This window comes from Heterocephalus glaber, unplaced genomic scaffold (genome assembly GCF_053883595.1).
Source record: "Heterocephalus glaber isolate CG9 unplaced genomic scaffold, H.glaber_assembly_v1.0 deba00001463, whole genome shotgun sequence".
Taxonomy (NCBI): domain Eukaryota; kingdom Metazoa; phylum Chordata; class Mammalia; order Rodentia; family Bathyergidae; genus Heterocephalus; species Heterocephalus glaber.
The window spans coordinates 3,901,686-3,925,276 of record NW_028258310.1 but is presented as its reverse complement, the minus strand read 5'-3'; positions in this window follow the sequence as shown (position 1 = coordinate 3,925,276).

Sequence of the window (23,591 nt, the reverse complement as noted above, 5' to 3'; positions counted from 1 at the left end):
AAACCATAGCAGCCAACAGTCCCAAGGAGGATTCTGTTCAGTTCCTGGAAACAACGACTGGAAACGAGTCTGCATTCCCACTAGCCAATGTCAACATTATACATTAGAATTGGCTTTTCCCCTTTCTATACTCTTCTCCCTCTTTTACTTCTGTTTCTGGTTATCTCTGAAATATTTTAACTGACTAGGGCTCTACTTTCTAGGCAACTCATACCAAAACAATGACCAAAAGTTCAGAATCTGTCCTTAAAAAATACTGTAGGAATTTGTCAGATTTAAATGGATTTTACATGGTGTGAGGGCAATTTGGAGGATTTGGAGACTGATGTGTCTAACACTTGCCTTATTCAGGCTATAGTATATTTAGCTGTGACATGAGAGAAAGAAATTCATAGCTATTTACCTAGGAAATGTTGGCAGAAGTATAGTTCATGAGATAGGGTTCATTCTCTTCACATGTATTACATAGTATTTGATTTATTCTCCTATTGAGATAGGAGATATACCACGTCCAGGAGTTAAATGTGAGAAGCATTAGTGGTGCCTATATTTGTGATTTTAATTTCTTATTTACTAAAATAATACAGGATGAACATGATAAAATCAAATTAGATGAAAGGACCATGAGTGAAAGAGAATAATCCCTGTCCTGTGCATTGCCCTCTTTCGTCAATCCCAGGTATAAATCCCTATTAAACTTTGTACTTATAAACAATGTACTTATAAACTTTAGTTTATGAATTTAGCCCATTAAAAAATTTTCGCCATAAAATTATGCTCTTAGAATTTATTTGACATCAGAATAAATAAGATGCATTAAATATGGTGATACCTCTTGATTCTCTAATTTCTTCATATGAAAAATTTTCCATGAATCGAATAGGCTAAATTATACTGCAATAATAAATTAGCACCAGCATGTTTATGATCTAGTACTAAAAAGCTTGTTTCCCAATTCATACTATGGTACATGCTTAATGCTATCCAGTGGAGGAGACTCTGCCACGCATGGTTACCCAGGAGCCCAGTTGTCTTGGCAGGGGAAGAAAGTACATAAAGAAATCATACTCGATGATGGGCATTCTTTCTGGAGTAAGACAAAATCTTAGTATTGTTTTAATTTGCATTTCTCTAATGGCCAGAGATGTTGAATATTTTTTCATATATTTGTTGACCATTTTTACTCCTTCTGAGAAATTTCTGTTCATTTCACTTGTCCATTTCTTGATTGGGTCTTTTATTTTAGATGGTTTAATTGATTTGAGTTCTTTACATATTCAAGATATTAGTCCTCTCTCTGCGGAGTAGCGGGCACAAATTTTTCCCATTCTGTAGGTTTTCTCTTCACTGTACTAATTGATTCCTTTGCTGTGCAGAAGCTTTTTAATTTGATACAATCCCATGTGTTGATTCTTGCTGTTATTGCTTGTGTAAATGGGGTTTTATTTTAAAAAATCCTTTCCTACACCTATGACTTCAAGTGTTTTACCTATTTGTCTTCCAGTAGGTTCAATATTTCTGTTTTAATATTTAGATCTTTGATTCATTTTGATTTTAGTTTAGTATATGATGAGAGATAAGGGTCCTGCTTCAATCTTCTGCAAACAGATATCCAGTTAAAAAATAAACAAAAATAAATAAAAATAATGCTTCTCATCAACCAGCGTGAGGGGAACCCCTACTACCTCAGTCTTGCACTCACTATGGCACAGATTCTCCCCATCTGCTTCCAAGAGTATTTCCAGCAAGGAGAGTAAGCACCTGTCTGACCCCGGATGTCGGGAGGGCTTGTCTTGTGAAAGTGCCCACCACAACAGCATCATGAGTGACCAAATACTCAAAAACTTTGGAATCAGTCTAGCAAACATCGGATTCAGCACTCTGACCATGGAATCTGACAAGTTTATTTGTGTTCGAGAGAAAGTCAGAGAGCAGTCACCGGTGGTAATTATTGACATGAGCAACCCAGTGGCACCCATCAGACGTCCTGTCTCTGCAGAGAGTACCATCATGAACCCAGCCTCTAAGGTGATAGCTCTAAAATCTACCAATGAAGATGAAGTTCTAATAAGCTCAGGAAGATCTGAAAGGACCAGCTTTTCTCCTGATCCTTCAGACTCATAATGAATTCTGATACCTTCAAACTAGCTTCAGATCTCTCAGCCAGTTTCCACCTATTCTTTTTATCAAGAGAACCAATTGCTTCTAGAAGATTTTGATGCTTTCTCTCTCCACCACTGTGCCCCTCATCTTCACTACCACTCAAAGGGTAGTTGTTTGGTAAATCCACAAGCTCTTCCTGCTGATGTAAAGTCAGGAGGCCCTCCATAGCCTGGATTGCATTCATTTTGGTAGCTTGCATCAACCATATGGGTTAAGAGTGGAAGCCAAAAGCTTTTTTCATTTTTGAGAAACCAGATTTTTATTTCATGGATTTTCTCCATTTTTCTGTTTTCAATTTCACTAATTTTCACTTTTGATCTTGTATTAGTCCATTTTCTATTCCTTGACTTACATCTTTGCTCCCTTGGGAAGCTGGTGTTGAATTGACCCTCTGGCTGTCAACAAAACCCACCTTCCTGGGTACCAAGAAGTCCAGGTGGGGTGGCAGTGGCAGCTCATTTGGTGGCACCCACTCTGACTGGCGACACACAATGTGTGTTCAGTTGCCAGCCTGTGGCAGCTACTTCTACTTCACCACAAATTGCAACTGCTGTCAAACAAGTGCTACGAGGGGCCCCTGCCATGCAGCAAAAGAATGTTATCTTACTGAAGCTGCTTTCTTAGCTTAAATATTAGGCAAATGTCAGTAAACTCACAGACAAGTGTCATCAGTAATATTCAACTTGATACCAAAAGTTTTAGTAAAAGTTGCATGTAGTGCTAATAAGAGCATTGAGTTTAACACTGTTGGTGAGATTGTAAAATAGTACAGCCAGTATAGACACTATAGAAATCAGTATAGAGGTTTCTCAAAAAACTAAAAATAGGACTGCCATATGACTAACCTATAACACTCCTGGGTACATACCCAAAGGAATCAAAACATACTATAGAGATATCTGCACACCTGTGTTTATTGTAGCACAATTCACAATTGCCAAAATGTGGAGCTGAGGTGCTATCAATAGATGGATAAAGAAAATATGGCATATATACATAATGGAATATTTATTATTCAGTTATAAAGAACAAAATCATGTTATTTGTAGGAATATGGATAGAACTGAAGATTGTCGCATTAGTGAAATAAACTAGACTCAGAAGGATAAATATCACATGGTTTCTCTTATGTGAAATCTAGCAGACAAAAGATGACATAAAAGTAGAAGGGAGATTTGAAAAAGGGAAAGGGGATCTGCAAGGTGGATAGGAAAGTAATGAGGAAGTAGATATCAGAATAGTATACATGCATGAATGAAAATGCTATAATGAAACCCATTATTCTGTCTAATTAACATGCACTAATAAAAGAAAAATACTCAAAAATAAGTAAATAAAAATACAATAAAATAATAAGTAAATTAAAATAAATTAAAAATACATAAATAAAATAAAATTTAAAAAACCCAAATATCCAATTTTCCCAGCACCATTTATCGAATAGGCTATCTTTCCTCCAACCTATGCTTTTGCCAAAGATCAAATAGCTGAATGTGTCTGGGAATGTTTCCATATCCTCTGTTCTGTTCCAATCTGTTTTTGTGCCAGTACCATGCTGTTTTTATCACTGTAGCTTTGTAGCATAACTTGAAGTAAGTATTGTGATGCCACCTGCTTTGCTCTTATTGTCAAAGAAGAACAAATGCTGGTGTGGCTGTGGTGAAAAACAAACCCTCCTACACTGTTGGTTGGAATGTAAACTAATACAACCATTATGGAAATCACTGTGGAGAGTTCTCAAATAATTAAAATTAGAAAGTCCATATGACCCAGCTACTTCCCTTCTGCATGCCCACCATAGACAAATGAATAAAGAAAATGGTATTTATACATAATAGAATACTACCCAGCTGTAAAGAAGGATAAATTTGTAGGAAATACAGTGTTGATTAAAATAAATCAGATGCTCAAGCTTAAATACAATATACTATCTCTTATTTGAGTAAGGCAAAGTACCAACAAAGAGCATAATAAAGGGTGAATAGAAAGAAACAAAGGGATAGATCTCTTGTAAATGGGAAGGGATCTGGGAAACCAAGGGGGAGGGGGGGAGAGGGAGAGGGGAAAGGAAAGTAAGTAGAATTAAGATACGCCATGTCCAAGAACCTAATGACCTCAATGAATGTAAACATTATATGTCATAAACATGAGCTAAGAATAATAATGACAACAAGAATGAAAGTAGGGAAGGGGGATTTCAAGGTCAAGAGAAGGAAGTAAGTAGGAAGAGGAAGGGGATTAAAAAAGGAACAAGCTATATTATGTGCATGTCCCTACTCTCCAGGATAAATGCAAACTTCACATACTGCAAATGTGTACTGATAAAATTTTTTAAATCCTAAAAAAAAGGGAACTCATACTTGCTCTTCCACACTTTGACTTAGAAGTGACACTCAACATTTCTTCTCATAGTTCATTACCTGAATCAAGTCACAGGAATCCGTGCTATTGTTTCAGGACTAAGAAATAGTAGGAGCCACATGGACATTTAGTGATCAGTAAATGTTTATGCCACAATATTATTTTTATAATTCTATTTTCCCCTTTGGTTGACAGAACAGTTTTACAAACTTATGGGTTACAGTGTGATAATTCAATATGTGTATATGTATAATGATTAAATTAGAATAGTATTTCATCTTCTTACCATTTATTTTATGTTTAGTCTTCAAAACATTTCTTTCTAGTTTTTCATAAAACATACAATTGGCTCTTGTGAAGCATAGTTACCCTACTGCGCTGTAGAATACTGGAAGTTATTCCTTATATGGAACTCCATTTTGGTACCCATTATCCCACCTTCCTCCACTCCTCTTTCCCCCAATCTTCCCAGCCTGAATAATCACTATTTTCCTCTCTCCTTTGAAATCAACTATTTGAGCTTCCACATATAAGTGAGATTATACAGCATTTTTTCTTCTGTGTATATTTTATTTCACTTAACATAATGGCCTTTAGCTCATCTTTTTTCCCACAAACCACAGGATTCCATTCTTTAGTTGAATACTGTCCCATGGTATGGATACACTACATTTTCTTTATCCGTCTGTCTGCTCATAGAAACACTGATTGATTCTATATCTTAGCTATTGTAAATGGTATTGCAATAAACATGGGAATGCAAGTATGTTTTTGATATACTGAATTCTTTTTCTTCAGATATATACCCAAGGGTAGGGTTGCTGGATCATATGGGAAATGTATATTTGGTTTATTTCTATATTGATCTCTATAATGAATGTAACAATTTACATCCTCACTAACAATATACAAGAATTTCCTTTACTCTGCATGCTTACCAGCATTTATTATTTTTTGATAATAGGCATTCTTACTGAACTATATGATTTACATCTTCCTGATGATTAGTGATGATGAATATTTTTCTTGTTGACAATTTGTAGATCTTTTGAGAAATCTCTACTCAGGTCATTTGCCCATTTTTCAACCAGATTATTTGGGTGCTTTGAATTCTTTATATATTCTGGATATTAATCCCTTGACAGAAGGCTAGATTATAAATTTTTTTCCATTCTATGAAGTTCTCTTTACTCTGTTGATTTTTAATACAGAACCTTGTTAGTTAATATAATTTCATTTGTCTAGTTTTGCTTTTGTTGCTTGTGCTTTTGGGATCTTACTGAAAAATGATTCCCCATACTGATGATAACTTCAAGCATTTCCTTCGTTTTTTTTTAGTAGTTTCATGGTCTCAATTATTTACAGTTAGGTCTCTAATCCATTTTGAGTTGATTTTTTTTTTTATATGAGGAGAGTAAAAGGGGTAGTTTCATTCTTCTGCATATTGGATATCCAATTTTCCAATTGCTGAAGAAGCTGTCATTTCTCCTTTATGTGTTTTTATTATTTTTCTTAAAATTAATTGGCTATAGATGGATGGATTCATTTCTGGGCTCTCTAATCTGTTCCATTGGTGTATATATCTTGATTTTTATCATAATTCTAAGCTGTCTTGGTTATTACAGCCCTGTAGTATGTCTTTAGACCATGTATCATTATGTCTCAAATTTTGTTCGCATGTTCAAGATTTTTTTGACTAGTCATGGTCATTTGAGTTTTCATATGAATTTTAGAATTGTTTTACTTCAGTATAAAATACTGTTGATACTTTGATGGGAATTTCATTGAATTTGTAAATCCCTTTAGGTGTTACGGACATTTTAATAATACTGATTCTTCCAGTCCAAAAATATGGAAAGTCTTCCATTTTTAGTGTCTTCTTCAATCTCTTTCATTAATGTCTTTAATTTCATTATAAAAGTCATTCACTTCACTGAGTAAATTTATTTTTGGGAGTTTTGTTTTGCTTTTGTTTTTGATACTGTTTTTAATGAGATTGCTTTTTATTCTTTTAGCATATCTTGTTATTATTGTTTTAAAATTTACTGGTTTACTTATGTTTATTTTGTATTCTTCAAATTTACAAATTTTTAAATCAATTTTAATAGTATTTTGGTGATCATTAGGCTTTTCTGTAAATAGAATCATATTATTTACAAACAGATAATTTGACTTTATTGCTTTCTATTTGAATGTCTTTTATTTATTTCTTTTATCTAATTGCTACAGTTGAAAATTTCAGTACTATATTGAATAAGAGTGGTGAAAATGAGTAACCTTGTTTTGTTCCAAATATCAGAGAAAACACATTCAGCCTTTCCCAGTTCAGTATGATGTTGATTGTGAGTTTGTCATACGATACTTCTTACTGTGTTAAAGATGGTTCCTTCTATGCCTAGTATTTTGAGATTGTTTTGTGAAGGTTATTGAATATTATCAAATGCTTTGTCTGTGACTAGTAACACTCTCGTGGTTATTTTGTCATTCATTCTGTTGATGTGTTATATTATATTTATCAATTTGCAAATGGTGAAACATTTTTGTATCCCTTGGATAAATCTTACTTGATCATGGTGTATGATCTTTTTTTCATATACAGTTGATTCAGTTTACTAGTGTATTATTGAGAAGTTTTGCATCTGTTCATCAGGGATATTGGTCTACATTTTTGTTGTTGATGTATCCTTGTCAGATTTTGATATCAGAGAAAAGCTGGCCTCATAGAATGAGTTTGGAAGAGTTACCATTCTTTTGATTTTTTTGGGAAAAGTTTAAAGAGAACTACCATTAGTTCTTTAAACATTTGGTAAAATTTAGCTGAGGCCTCACATATGGTCCTGGAGAATATTCAATGTGCTATGAGAAAAATGTGAAATGTTCTATAAATATCTGTTTGGTGCATTTTATTTGTAGTGTAGGTTAGTGGTAATGTTTCTTTGTTAGTTTTTTTTGTGGGGGGTAGTGGTTCTGGATGCTATGTTCACTGATCAAAGTGATCTGTTGAAATCTCTATTATTGTATTGGAGCCTGCCTCTGCAAATCTAGCAATGTTTCCTTTATAACATTGGATGCTTTGGTATTGGGTGGATACATACTTACAATTGTTACTCTCCTTATTGAATTGATCCCTCAAGAATTATATGGTAACTTTTTCCCTCTAATTTTACAGTTCTAACTTTATCAGATATAAGTATAGCTATTCTTGTTCATTTTGGTTTCCATTATTGTAGAATATCCCCTCACAATCAGTCTATGTAGGTCTTTACCAATGAAGTGAGTTTTTTTGTGTATAGCATATCATTGGGTTTTTTAAAAATCCACTTGGCCAGTATAAATTTGTAACCAGGAATATCAATCCATTACATTCAAGGTTATTATTGATTTGTAGAGACTTACTCCTACAACTTCGGAAATTTTTCTCCTGGTAGTTTTGCATAATCACAGTTCCTGTGTTCTTTTTTGTTGTTTATCTTTGTGATTTGCTAGTTTTATCCATTGATAAGGTCAATTATTTTCTCTGTCTTGTGCATTTGCACTTCTCTTGGGTTTTATACTATTGCATGTCTTTATGATGGTGGTTATCTTCTGTCCACTTTTAGGTGGAGGGGGGGTTCCCTTCAGGATTTTTTATACATCTGGTCTCATGGTGATGAATTCTCTGTTTCTGCTTATCTTAAAAACTGTTTATTTCTCTTTCATGTCTAAAAGATAGCTTTGCTAGATGTAGTTTCCTTGGGAGAAGGGTAGGATTTTTTTTCTTTCAGGATTTTGAATATGTCATTTCATTCTTCTCTGGCCTGTAAGGTTTCTGCTGAGAAATCTGCCATTAGCCTAAAAAGTTTCTCTTAAATTTGAGTTGACATGTTTTCCTTGATGCTTTTAGAATTCTCCTTTTCTTGAACTTTAGCAGTTTGATAATAATATGCCAGAAAGTAGAATTATTTCAGTCAAATCTATTTGGTGCTTTTTGAACCTCATGAAGATGAATGTCCAATTTTTTCCCCAAGATTTGGGAAGTTTTCAGTTCTCTTTTCACTGAACAGGTTTTTTGTTTTGTTTTGTTTTGTTTTTTGCTGTTCAATCTCTTATTCTTCTGGAAAATTCATAATGCAAATGGTGTCTCATTTGTTTTGGAAGCTTTATTCATTCTCTTTACTTAAAAATAATTTTAAAATCTAGGTGGTTTATTTCAAAAGTTTTCAAGTTCAGAAACTCTTCCACTTGTTCCATTTTATTGTTAAGGCTCTCCACTATATTGTAAATTTGATTTGTTGAGTTCTTCAACACCAAGATTTCTATTTTGTTCTTTTTTATAGTGTTTATCTCTACTTAATTTCTCATTCAGATCATGAGTTATTTTTGAAATTTTGTTGCATTGTCAGCATATCATCTTTTTTTTTTTTTTAATCTTGTTGGGTTTTTTTAGAATCATTAATTTGAATTCTTTTTCAAACAATTCGTCACTTTTCTTTGAGGTCTGTTACTAGAGATTTCTTGCGTTGTATTGGAGGCACCCTATTACCTTGCTTTTTCTTGTGTCTCTTTGTTGATACTGGAACATCTGGATATCTGTTGATCCTATCTATTCGTTGTGTGCGTTTAATCGTAAAAAAAGGTCCTCCTGAATATGAGCCTTTGTATGCTGCATCACCTTCGGTTCCAGTTGGGCGTAGCAGTACAGTCTCCGTATAGTTTCTTCAGTTGCCATGGATTGGGGTCAATGTTTGCAGCAGCAGCGGAGCTGTCACTCTCTGCCGGCCACTTGGGGCTTGCGGGAGAAATGTGCACACTGTAAGCCTCCAAGTCTGCTGCTGTGCGGCTCCATTGGCCCAGGTGGTCGTGGGAAGGCGCTTGTCAGTCTGTGTAGGTCATGCAGTAGTGCCGCGCTGCAGGCCTGGGAGGGTTTCCTGCATTGTGAACTTATCTCCCCTGGGGGCTGTGTGGGGAAGAGCCACTCCACTGAGCCCAGAGTGAATGTGTCATGGCACTGCCTTCAGCAAGCTCAGGGCATCGTGCTACACAAGACAGGTCTGTTGGTTTCCAGAGCCACACAGGAGCAGAGCCACCCAGGGGACCGGAGAGGAATAGCATGCAGGTGAGCAGGGCTAGGGTTTAGAGTTTGGTCTCAGAATGGGACCGCGTAGCAGTTGCGTGGATGTGGATGGGAGCAGTGTAAACCGGGTCCCTCCAGAACAGTATAAAGATAGGCACTCCCTGAAAAGTTCCCAGTAGGCTCAGTTCCTGTAAGAGCGCCAGGGTTTCCCATCAGCTAAAACTTTGGGGTGTCTTTGGCATCAATGGAGAACCTTAATGGATTCTCATTCACCTGTTCACCCTTGTGGGAGGAACCTCCAAAGTTCAAACTAGTGTGGACTAGATAGGAGGACTAATGATAGGAGGTTGATACAAAGCACTTTGTTCCCTTCTTTATAGGGCCATCCTGAGACTCCGTGTTCCACAGGTTTTTTTCTGTTTTATACACACTGTACTCTAATACTTTTCTCTGAATATTCTTGCCCAGTATTGGCTGTTCATTATTTGGTTTTGTTTCTTAGTGGCAAGGAAGCATTTTTTTTTTGCCTCTGGCCTGCTATCTTTGATCTTAGGTCCATAGTCATTCTTAAATTATTCACCTATCCTTAAATTCAGATGCTTCAAATAAGTATTAAACAAAGTATTACCAAAAGTATCCATGAACTTGAATACACCTCTGACTGTGTCTGTGTCCTGGCCCAGAATGACTTTCTAACTTACTGAATTTTCTCCCAGGTCAAGGGCCTAAAGTACAGATAATTTTAACTTCCAAATTTAAGTCTATCTTGTTTTGCCTAAGATTTTCCAAGGAACGTATTACAGTAATCATAATAAGATGTTCAGTAAACTGTGCTACAACTGCCTGATTTCTAAGTTGAGATATTTTTTAATATTCTACTTATTTTTAATTTTTATATTTTGAGTATTTTATAGGTTTAAGACTTTATTTCTATTTCAATGTCTAACTTTATAAATTTTTTGTTTTATTTTTCATTTGGCAAGTGTTGTGCCAAGAATTGAGGATGGTTGTAGGGTAAAGCAAAAGTTTCAGGTAACTACACAATTACCTGTTTTGTCCAATGTGGCCTCTCCACAATATAGCTTCATTACCTGGGTTAGTTACATTTTTCTTATTGCTGAGACAAAATACCCAACACCCAAAATTAGAGGGGAAGGGTTTATTTGGCTTACCTTCTTAGAGGTTTCAGTCTATAATCATCTGGCTCCAAGGCATGGATGACAAACAGGCATCACAGAGGAGAAACAACATGGTATGTACAAAGTATCAAAGTAACAAGGAGTTTAAAAACATGTTTCTGCTCCTTTTATCTTATTCAGACTACCAGGAGTACGGCAGTGCCAAACTAATAACTCACATGTGGTTTAGTAATCACATGCCCTTAACCCCAGCATCACACATTCCAGATTCAACTACCTCTGGAAAGGAAATTCCCACCTCATCCACACGAGGCTTTGGGGAAACATCTAAACACAAACCATAACATTCCACCCCTGGGCCCCCAAAGATTCATGCATATCCCTTTACGCAAAAAAGCATTTAGTCCATCTTTAAGAGTTGCCAAAATCCTAACAGTTTCAGCATTCCTGAAAAGTCCAAGTCTAGTCTCCTCTGAAATTTAACGCAAATGCTTAGCTGCAAGACCCTGAACAAATGAAAAGAAAGTGAAACATTTCCAACATTTAATGCCACAAGACAGACATTTCCATTCCAAAAGGTACAAACTGGAGGATACAAAGGAATGAGACAAAAGCAAATCCAAAATTCAGCAGGCCAAGCATTACATTCCACAGTTCCACTTCTAGCATCCCGGGAATCTGTGGCAAGTTGCAAACTCCAAAGGGCTTGGGTGGCTCCACCCCTATGGTGCTTCTGGTAGTTGTAGCTCCCATGGATTCTCTCTTGGGCCAGCTTTGCTCCCTTCTTGCAGCTTTCCTTAGATGATCCATGCTTTTGGCTTCACACACTGCCCTCTCAGAGGCACACTGCCTGGTCTCCCAGGTTTTCTTCTGAAATCTGGGTGGAGGCCTTCCTGATGCCACAACTCTTACATTCTTTGTGTACCTGAAACCAGAGCAATATGGATGATGCCAAGGTCTGCTGCCAGCTGGAGCAGTAGTAGCCAGTTTTCCCTCTCTCTTGGGTGTAGGGGTCCAGTGTCTATGAAACAAATCCTGAAGAACAACTTCCCTAAGATGTTACTTTGAAACAACTTCCCTAGGCCACCACCATTCTGGAACATGGTGCTCTGGGGCTTTCTTCTCAAAGCAAAGTCCTTTACTTCTGCAATTTTGAGGCTGCAAAGGGTGGTGTCCTGCTACTTCTTGTGATGCCCTCAGGCCATCTTTTCTATTCTCCTTTTCCTTCTCAGCAATCAAGATATCCTCTGTTCTATCTTTGCAGTCCACAGCTTTATTGGAGTTTCCTTTCTGACCAAACTCAAAACATTTCAAAACTTTCTACTGGCCTCTTTGCTCTTGATTCTCAACATAGTTCTGGCTGAAATCCCCCAGCAGTATCCATGGCACCACTTCAATATTTGACTCCCTTGAAATTTCTTCTGCAAGATTAGTTAGTCTACCACCCTTCTCTCAGTCTCAGGCAAAGTCTCTGACGTGAACAAAATGCAGACAAACTCTGCCCAGCCATAATACACATCATCTGAAATCCAGTCATTCTTCATAGGAGAAACATCCTGAGCCTGGTTTTCACCAATTTTCTGGTCTTCTGAGCTCTGAGCAGAATCTCCCATACAGAACAGCTGTACTGTGCTCTAAGCACTCTAAGGTGTTCCAGCTCTACTTTTGTAGCCAGCATCTCCAAACTTTTCTTAACTCTTCCCCTTCCCACAAGCCAGTTCAAAAAGCTATTGGCCAGGTAATGTCACGGCAACAACCCCACTTCTCAGGTACCAACTTTCTGTGTTAGTTATTTTTCTCTCATTGCTGAGACCAATACCCAACACTCAAAGTTAGAAGGGAAGGTGTTTATTTGGCTTATAATTCAAAGAGGTTTCAGTCCATAATCAGCAGGCTCCAAGATAGGGATGGCAAACAGGCATCACAGAGGAGAAACAACATGGCATGCACAAAGTAGCAAACCAATAAGGGAGTCTAACAACACCTTTCTGCTCCTTTTATCTTATTCACACTACTGGGATTGGGGCAGTGCCAAACCAATCACTCACATGTAGTGGTTTAATAATCACACACCCTTAACCCCAGCATCACATATTCCAGATTCAACTACCTCTGGAAAAGACAGTCCCCGTTCATTCACATGAGGCTTTGAGGGGACATCTAAACACAAACCATAACATTAATGTAGCTGTGTGACCTTGAACATTTTTTTAACTTCTCTGAAAAATTTCTTATCATTCTAAACTTTTAAACCTATTTTTTTATGTAAAAAGAGCTTTAAAATAATTTTCCCAAGGTTTTGTTAATTAACAAGTATCAATAATCAGTATAATATACATAACAATACTTGACACATGGTGGAAACTAAATAAATGTCAGTTCTCTGTTATTAGACTTCTAATTCATGGAATGTTTGGTCAACTAGAAAGAAACTTAAAGAACCAAGCTGGAGTCCAAACACCATCACTTAATAAGTGGATGAAAGGGCAATCTATTTGATGTTTCTAAATGTCATTTGTTACTCTGAAATCAGAGCTCTACTCTGAGATCACACTGTAGACCACACTGTCCTGAGCAGGTCTTGGGGCACAGAGATGACAGTACTGGTCTGGACTCCATAGAAGCTCCCACCCAAGTGGGCCATCAACTTGCCAAAGACCCTAGATTCTAGGCACCTGCCAAAGCCAGGGATGATTTAATTTTTGGAGCAAGGTTAAATGTCCTTTCCTTTGACATGAAATAAGGTGGACATTTCGGAACACTAGGACTTTCTCTTCTATCTAAAACAAAATTACTCAACATCCAGACATTTCTACTTAGTTTCAGCTTTTTGTTTGTGAGTCATTGAATTTTTATATATGCCACCAATTATTTTAGGAATTAGGTATATTAAGGGTTTCTCTGGCCACACGTCATATGCTTTTAAGAAAGAGAATTAGCTGGACCTTTTATAACCTGAGAGCAGAATTGAATGGCAGTAATGATGGCAGATCACTCATTTTCTCATTTTAGACTGGATTAGCAGACAAATCTCTATTTTAGAAACAATCAAGACTGTTAACTTTTCTGAAAGAAATTTCCCTCCACAGAAAATTTTCATGTTTTAGAATTCCCATTTGCAATAAAGTAAAAATTTATTCCACTACAAAAATTGTATATCTTAGTGTGACTTTTTTTGTAGAACAAAATGTCAGTTGCAATTATTAATTTTATTTATTTCTCATGAGAAATGAAGCAGCATCAGTTGTATGTTGAGGATAATGACCATGCCAGTTTTCTACAAGAGGAAACTTGGATAAGTTTTATAAAGCCTTTCAACCCTCAGTTTTTTTGTTTGCAAAATTAAGCTAATGATAGTGACAATTGTGGGAAGTAAACATGATAATGAGAGGAAATCCATTTTCTATTGCCTAGCACAGGTAAATAATCACCAAATGTTGGTTAACTTTATGTATATATATATATAATATATATAAATATATATTATATATATACACATATAGGGACAAATATATAGAGAGAACCATATATAGATGGTTTATAGTAAACTTTTATGATAGGCAGTAAATACTTAAGTAGCTCAGAGAAATCTAACATTTATACTTTTAAGATTATGTTATCTGTTGAATTAAATAACTATCATACTATGATCTCATATTCATATCAACACAAAGCAGTGACACCAGGTTTGTTTGACCCTATATGTTTATCAATGTGAATAATCATATATATGTTTCATACAAGTAACAAGTGAGTTATTTAAATGTTATTGTACAGTTTGTGATTTTATCATAAGTGACAAAAATATTTTTGAAAATTATAGGTTAGAACATGTTATAACTAATAAACATAGGTGATGCCACTGTCTTAAAATTGAATTCAGAGCCTATTCCTAAACTACTTAAGATTTCTTATAAGTTCTACAGATCTGTCTCATTCTTTTGGAAAAAAATTAGTTTGGCTTTGGATATTTCCAGAATATTTTGAATACCTGAATTTTTTGAAGCAGTTGTTACCCTTTTGGTGTATTAATTTTAGTGAGTTGACGTACCTGTGGTTACCAGGTTTCATACTTAATATATTTGCATGACATGTATAAGTATGCACACTAATGTGTTTTGCACAGGAGGGAACTTTTTTTTCAGACTCTGATTATCAAGATCCTGATATATTAATTATCACTCTCAACCCAGCATTGATAAAAAACAAATGAGTGTACAAAAGTACTTCTATTTTATATAAATTATAACTGCTGAATTTCTTGAATCTTTGAGTGCTCTTCTATATTTTATGGATTTGTGTCTGAACTCTCATATTTATTGATAAGATACAAACATTAAAGTATCTACCTAGGTGATATATCAGAAGGTATTAAACAAGTCATAACACCAATAAAACATTACTTTCTTTTTTCTTTTTTTTAATAATAATGAATACCAATAGTACCAATATTGACAGATCTTATTAAATGAATTTTATTCACTCTGGTTTTTGTTAGAGAAAATTTGGTGTTGCCATATACCTTTATTAGAGGCAAACATGTAAGGTTTATCTATTTATGAGTTACTGTGATAAGATATTTTTCATTCATAGCTGTTATTACAGCGTTTGAAAGTAGATAAATAAAAGGATCTAAGTATTTTCAGCTGAGATAAAATGAACCAAATATATATATACAATTTGAACCAGATATATAAAAATTTTTATAACAAATTCTTTAAAATAGGGCATATCTAACTTAATATCAGTATAATAACATCTATGTTTTGTAAGAAAGCATCACATAATATCAGAAATGTCAGTTCTTGACAGGAGCTGCTCAGGGCCAGGCACCAGGAAGTGGAGCAGATAGGACTGCACATTGTTTGGTCCATTGCAGACTCTTTTGGATTACAAATCACTAAAGACAGATATAGTCATCTGTACACTGTTTGAGGAAGACATTTCCTCTCTTCTGTTTCCTATTTACAATTCCACTGGGTTCATAAAATGGTCAGATGCTACAGAGCCATGAACAAACTACAGAGCTTTTAATAGAGCCATTCATCTGCTCCTTCTGAAGGTTAGTGGTCTCTCTCGAGGGAGGGTTCTCGGATAATAAGAGGAAAATGAATGCCAGTTGAGCACCTGTAATCAAATTACTCTTAATTCCCTCAACTCTTGTCAGATATTGAGCTTCTCATATCGTTTCATAGGTGGGCATTTTACAGACCCCCCAGACCCCCACGGTGTAATGCAGTTAGCTTTCTTTCTCAATTCTCTTTCTCTTTCCTGTTCTCCAGCTACCATCCATCATGGCTGGGTAAACCCTGTCAGATGGCAAGTCCCAGGTGAGGAGCAGTCAGACACTGCCAGCCTGGTCCAAGCTTGCACCTGTCACTGCCTGACATTCAGCTCAGGAGGAAGGGAGCCAAAAGCACTCTTTGAGGGTAGGCATGGGCACTGTGCCCAGTGTGTCAACAGGCATGGGGTGGCCTCTACTATGGGCCTGGTAAAGTGCTACTGGTCCTGAAGAGTCATCGTGTGGCCACCCCCGCTCTCCAAAGAACTGATCTGTGTAAGAAGCTTGCTGCTTCAAACCTAGAGCCAGCCGTAATTCAGTCCAGACACTCACAGACCCGATCTGTCACATGTAACAAAACAAGAGCCTCACAAAGCACTGAGCTTCTGAGTCTTTCAGCTGGTCCATAACTCATCTTGCTATAAAGGCTGCAGTGGGAATTTGTAGAATGGGGTGAAGTGTTCCATTTCATTTGTATTGTATCACTGGGGATCTGAGATGAATTCAGGATGTAGCCACAGACATGCTTGGAATTTCACTGATTTTATTACATTGGCTGAAACCTATATATGTTATGATTTTTAAAATTTGGACATTTGTTGAACATATTCCAGGCATACTTACGACACTGAAGATGTGCCTTTGATTCTATGTGAAATAACTTTTACTGTAAAAAAGTCTTATGCATTACAGATATATACAAACATAGAAATCTAATAAACATGGCATTGTAATGAAAGTAGTGCTTAATTTCTATTCTAAAGCTACGTAAAGTAAGAATATTCACTTGTCCCTTATGGCCAAATGAATGTCCATCTTGAAAATACCTACCATGCTGGTATATCATATAGGTAAGCAAAAATATTCCCCACCAGAAGCATACTTAACTTGGCTGCAGACATGATGCTTGCTATTCTGCCTACTCTGAGCAGCAGAATCAATAAATCAATGTCTTTCATTCTCTTCCCTCTATCTCTATCTCATAGCTACTGAGAGCCAGACCCTGTATTAGACTTCAGTACAAAGTGGTGAATGACACAGACACAACCTCTTTGCTTCATGTCATTATGGTCTTATATTTTCTAAGTATTTACAAACACTGAAAACATGTACTCTCTCTGATAACAGAAACATACATTTCTTTCTAAGTTCTTTTATTGGTACATTTTAGGTACACAATACTTTTACATTTATCATTGGGTGCTTGTACCTATACATGATGGATCTTGGTTCTTATTTTTTTCCCCATTAGCTCTGCGCCATTCACCCCTCCACCCTTCCCTATTTACACAGACATCATTTCCATTTTTTTTCTTTTCTCATAGTTTTTCCTTTCACACCTTTCCTTTCCCCTTCCCCTCCCTTCACCCCTTCATCTTTGAACCATTTTTCCTATTTCAAATTATCCAATATTCATTTTAATCATTTTAACCCTTGTTTACACTATCAGTTTCTCACACTAATGAAACTGTTCAGTATTTACACGTATGTCCTGTTTATTTCACTTAAGAGTATGGCCTCTATATGCACCCATTTAGCTATAAATGACTCTAGTTTTTCATTCCTTATGGCTGAGTAGTACTCCATTTTATAAAATATCACATCTTCTTTATCCAGTTTCCAATTGATGGACACTTGGGCTGCTTCCAAGCTCTAGCTTTTACAAATGGTGCTGCTATGAACATGGGTGCACATATAAAGCTGTGGTATGATTCTTTCAATCCTTTTGGGAAGATACCCAGCTGGGTCAAATGGGACCTCTAGTCCTAGTTCTTTGAGGTATCTCCATGCTGATTTCCACAGTGGTTGCACCAGTCTACACTCCCACCAACAATCGAGAAGGGTTCCTGCCTCTCCACACCCCTGCCAGCATTTGTTATTGGTTGATTTCTTGATAGTAGCCATTCTTTGTGGGGTGAGGTGAAATCTCAGTGTTGTTTTCATCTGCATCTCTCAAATGACCAGTGATGTTGTACATTTTTTCATATATTTATTTGCTGCTTTTATTTCTTTGTCTGAGAAATGTCTGTTCATTTCAGATGCCCATTTTTGAATTGGTCTTTGAATTTGGGGGGGTCTGATTTTTTTCAATTCTTTGTATATTCTAGATAGCAAGTTCTTTGTCTGAGTTACAGCTGCTAAAAATTTTTTCTCACATTGTAGGTTGCCCATTAGCTCTGTTGGTGGTTTCTTTTGCAGTGCAGAAGCTTTTTAATAAGATGAGATTCCAGTGGTTTTTTTTATTTTTTGTATTAAGTTCTTCTATTGATACATTGTAGGTATACAACACAATTACATTTCTCATTGGGAATTGTACCTTTATATAATGCATCTTGGTTCTTATTTTATCCCAATTCCTAACCCTCCCTTCACGCCCTCCACCCTTCTCTATTTACAAAGACTTTATTTCCATTTTTTCCATTTCTCAGCATTTTTTCTTTCCCTTCTTTCCTTTCCCCTGTGCCTCCCACTACCCCTACCCCTTTGGACCTTTTCTTCCTATTTTACATCATCGATTATTCATTCTAATCATTGGTACATTTTAGGTATACAATATAATGACATTCATCATTGGAAATTTGCAACTTTACATAGTCTCTCTTGGTTCTTATTTTTCACCCTTGCCCACCCTCCCTTCAACCCCTCCAGTCCTCCCTATTTACAAAGATTTTGTTCCTATTTTTTCATTTTCTCATATTAATCCCATTCCCTTCTATCCTTTCCCCTAGCCCTCCCACTTCCTTCCCCTTTGCCCCTTTTCTTCCTATTTCACATTACCAATTATACATTTAGTCCTTATTTACACTTTCAGTTTCTCACACCAGAGAAACTATTCGGTATTTACATATGTGTGTCCTATTTATTTCACTTAAGAGTATCGCCTCAATGTGCATCCACTTAGCTATAAATGTCTCAAATTTCTCATTTTTTATGGCTGAGTAGTACTCCATTTTATAAAACAACCACATTTTCTTTATCCAGTCTCCAGTTGATGGGCATTTGGGCTGTTTCCAAGTTTTAGCTATTACAAACTGTGCTGCTATGAACATGGGTGCATATATATCACTGCAGTATGATTCTTTTAATTCTTTGGGGAAGATCCCCAGCAGTGGAATAGCTGGGTCAAATGGGACTTCCAGTCCTAGTTCTTTGAGGTATCTCCATACTCATTTCCACAGTGGTTGCACTACTCTACACTCCCACCAGCAGTGGAGCAGGGTTCCTCTTTCCCCAAAGCCCCGCCAGCATTTGTTATTGGTTGATTTTATGAAAGCAGCCATTCTTTCTGGAGTGAGGTAGAATCTCAGCTTTGTTTTCATTTGCTTCTCTCTAATGACCAGTGATGTTGAACAATTTTTCATGTATTTATTTGCTATTTCTACTTCTTTGTCTGAGAAATGTCTGTTCATTTCAGATGCCCATTTTTGGATTGGGTCTTTAAATTTGGGAGGTATGATCTTTTTAAGTTCTTTATAGATTCGAGATAGTAGACCTTTGTCTGAGGAAGAGCAGGTGAAGGTTTTTTTTCCCACATTGTGGGTTGTCTCTTCACACTGCTGGTAGTTTCTCTTGCTGTGCAGAAGCTTTTTACTAAGAAGAGATCCCACTTGTTGATTGTTTGTGCTAGTTCACAGGCAACTGAGGTTTTGTTCATAAAATCTTTTCCTACACCGATGTCTTCAAGGGTTCTACCTAACCTCTGATCCAACTGGTTCAGAGTTTCTATTTTAATATTTAGAACTTTAATCCATTTTGATTTTAGTTTAGTGCATGGTGAGAGATATAGGTCAAGTTTTAATCTTTGGCAAGTTGAAGCCCAATTTTTCCAGCACCATTTATTAAAGAGGCTATCTTTCCTCCAGTGAGGGTGTTTGGTTCCTTTATCGAAGATGAGATGGCTGAGTGTGTCTGGCATTGTTTCTGCATCTTCTCATCTGTTCCACTCGTCCTCAGATCTGTTTCTTTGCCAGTACCATGCTGTTTTTATCACAGTAGCTTTGTAGTAGAGTTGCAGGTTGGGGATTGTGATACCCCCTGCCATGTCTTTGTTACGTGGAATTGCTTTTGCTCTTCTGGGTTTCTTCTTGCTCCAAATGAATTTTTGGATTGTTTTCTGAAGGTCCATGAAGTATGCTGCTGGGATCTCAATTGGAATTGCAATAAATCTATATAATTGTATATATTTGGAAGTATGGCCATTTTCACTATATTAATCCTTTCTACCCAGGAGCAGGGGATGTCTGTCCATTTTCTGATATCATCTTCAATCTCTCTTTTCAGAGTGCCATAGTTTTCAGAGAAGAGGTCTTTGATTTCTTTCATTAGGGTGATTCCTAGGTATTTCAGTTTTTTGGATGCTATTGTGAAAAGAATTATTTGCCCTATTTCTCTCTCAGTGAGTCTGTCATTGGTGTAGAGGAAAGCTATTGATTTTTGTGTGTTGACCTTGTAACCAGCTACTTGACTGAATTTGGTTATTAAGTCTAGAAGACTTTTGGTGGAGTTCTTGGGGTCTTCTATATAGAGTATCATGTCATCTGCAAATAATGACAATTTGACTTCTTCATTACCTATCTTTATTCCTTTTATTTCTTTCTCTTGTCTAATTGCCGTGACTAATGTTTCCAGAACTATATTGAACAAGAGTGGTGATAGTGGACATCCTTGTCTTGTTCCTGATTTTAGTGTGAAGGATTTCAGTTTTTGACCATTTAGTATGATATTGGCTATTGGTTTTTCATAGATGGCTTCTATCAGTTTGAGGTAGAGACCATCTATTCCAATTTTTTGTAGGGTTTTTATCATAAATGCATGTTGAATTTTGTCAAATGTTTTTTCTGAATCTATGGAGATAATTGTATGGTTTTTGTCCTTGTCTCTATTGATATAATGTATTACATTGATTGATTTGTGTATGTTGAACCATCCCTGCATCCCTGGGATGAATACCACTTGATCAGGGTGTATGATCTGCTTGATGATCTTCTGCATTCTGTTTGCCATTATCTTATTAAGGATTTTTGCATCTATGTTCATTAGTGAGATTGGCCTATAGTTCTCTTTTTCAGTTGGGTCTTTCTCTGCTTTGGGAATCAAGGTGATGCTTGCTTCCAGGAATGAATTTGGGAGTATTGCTTCTCTTTCAATTTCATTGAAGAGTTTAAACAGTAGTTGCAACAGTTCCTCTCTAAAAGTCCTGTAAAATTCAGCAGTGAAGCCATCAGGGCCCGGGATTTTCTTAGTTGATAAGTTTTTAATTACATTTTCAATTTCATTGGTTGATACTGAGTTGTTCAGAATTTTTAGGTCTTCTTCATTCAACTTTGGTAATTCATATGTATCTAGGAATCTGTCCATTTCTTCTGTGTTGTCCATCTTATTGGCGTATAAGTTCTGGAAGTAGGTATTGATGATCCTCTGGATTTCTGCTGGGTCTGTTGTCATTTCACCCTTTTCATTCCTAATTGCATGTATTTGGGCCTTTTCTTTCCTTTTTCTGACAAGGTTGGCTTAGGGTTTGTCAATTTTGTTGATTCTTTCAAAGAACCAACTCTTGGCTTCATTGATTTTTTGTATCATTCTCTTAGTCTCCATTGCATTGATTTCTCCTCTGATCTTTATAATTTCCTCCCTTGTATGAGCTTTGGGGTTGTCCTGCTCTTCTTTTTCTAGAAGCTTGAGGTTCAGCATCAGGTTGTTTAATTGGGCTCATTCTGTTTTCCTAATATGCGTATTCACTGCTATGAATTTCCCTCGTAAGACTGCTTTCATTGTGTCCCATAGATTGTGATATGTTGTATTGTCATTGTCATTTAATTGAAGGAACTGTCTGATTTCTTCTTTAATTTCCTCTGTGACTCATTGGTTATTCAGAATTGTGTTGTTCAATTTCCATGTGTTTATGAAATTTTTTGAGTTTCTTTCACTATGGATCTCCAATTTCATCACACTATGGTCTGATAATATACAGGGGATAACTTCAATTCCTTTGCACTTACTTAAACATGTTCTATGTGTGAGTATGTGGTCTATTTTGGAGAATGACCCATGTGCAGCTGAGAAGAATGTGTATTCTGATTTTGTGGGGTGGAAGACTCTGTAAACATCTGTTAAGTTCATTTGTTCAAGAGTTCGATTGAGTTCTAGTATTTCATTACTTATTTTTAGTCTAGTTGATCTATTGAGAGTGGGGTATTGAGGTCCCCCACTAAAATTGTATTAGTGCATATATAACTTTTCATGTCCGTTAGTATTTGTTTTATATAGTAGGGTGCACTAGTGTTTGGTGCATAGATATTTATGATTGTCCTCTCTTCCTCTTGGATTCTTCCCTTTACAAGGCTGTAGTGTCCTTCTTCATTTCTCTTAATCAGTGTTGGTTTGAAATCTACTTGATCTGCAAAGAGGATAGCTACTCCTGCTTTTTTTTGGGTTCCTCTCACATGGAATATTGTTTTCCACCCTTTAACATTCAGTCTATGAGTTTCCTTTTGAATGAAGTGTGTTTCTTGTATGCAGCATATTGTTGGATTTTGCTTCTTGACCCATTCTACCAGTCTATTTCTTTTGATTGGTGAATTGAGACCATTAACATTGATGGTTATAACTGAAATGTATTGACTTGTCATTGCCATGACTTTTTCTTTTTGTTGGGTTCTCCCCCTTTCCATTTAATTTCTTGTCATGCCAGATGGGTTCATTCTGCTTTGCTTCCTGGTGTTGTGATCCTCAATGTCTGTTCCTAGGATACTGTGTAAAATTCTTTGGAGTGCTGGTTTGGTATTCACGAAGTTCCTAAGGTCCTCTTTGTCATGAAAGTATCTTCTTTCTCCATCCATTTTGAAAGATAGTTTTGCAGGGTACATCAATCTGGGTTGGAGGCTGTTTTCTTTTAGGGCTTGGAATATGTCACTCCAAGCTCTTCTTGCCTTGATGGTTTGTGTTGAGAAGTCTGCTGTGATTCTGATTCTGATGATGATCCTTTTATGTGATTTTTTTCTTTTCTCTAACTGCTTGGAGAACTTTGTTCTTCTGTTGTGTTTCTGGAATCTTAACAATTATATGCCTGTGTGTAGACTTTTTTTGATCAAGGCTATTTGGAATCCTATATGCCTCACTTATCTGTATGTCAAGCTCTTTTTCCCTGCTTGGGAAGTTTTCTGCCATTATTTTTGTGAAGAGATTTTTTATGTCATCTCCACTCTCTCCTGTTTCTTCCTTGAGCCCAATCAGTCTTATGTCATTCTTTTTTGCCTCATCTAGCAGCTGCTGGATTGATTTCTCATGTTCCCTTATAATTTTGAAGCAATTTTTCTTTTCCTGGTCACTAATTGCAATCTTATCTTCTATATCTGAAATTCTGTCCTCACATTGGCTCATTCTGCTGTGTAGACTTTCAATGGAGTTTTTCATCTCCTGGAAATGTATTTGCATCTGTTTTATGGATTCCATTTGTTTCTTATGTTGGGATTCTATCATGTTCCTGAGCTCCTCTCTAGATTTATTAATCATGTCTTCACTAGGGGCACAATTTCTCCTGTTATCTGAGAAATTATTTCTGATTTCATTTTTTCCAGATCCCTTTTTGTTGCCA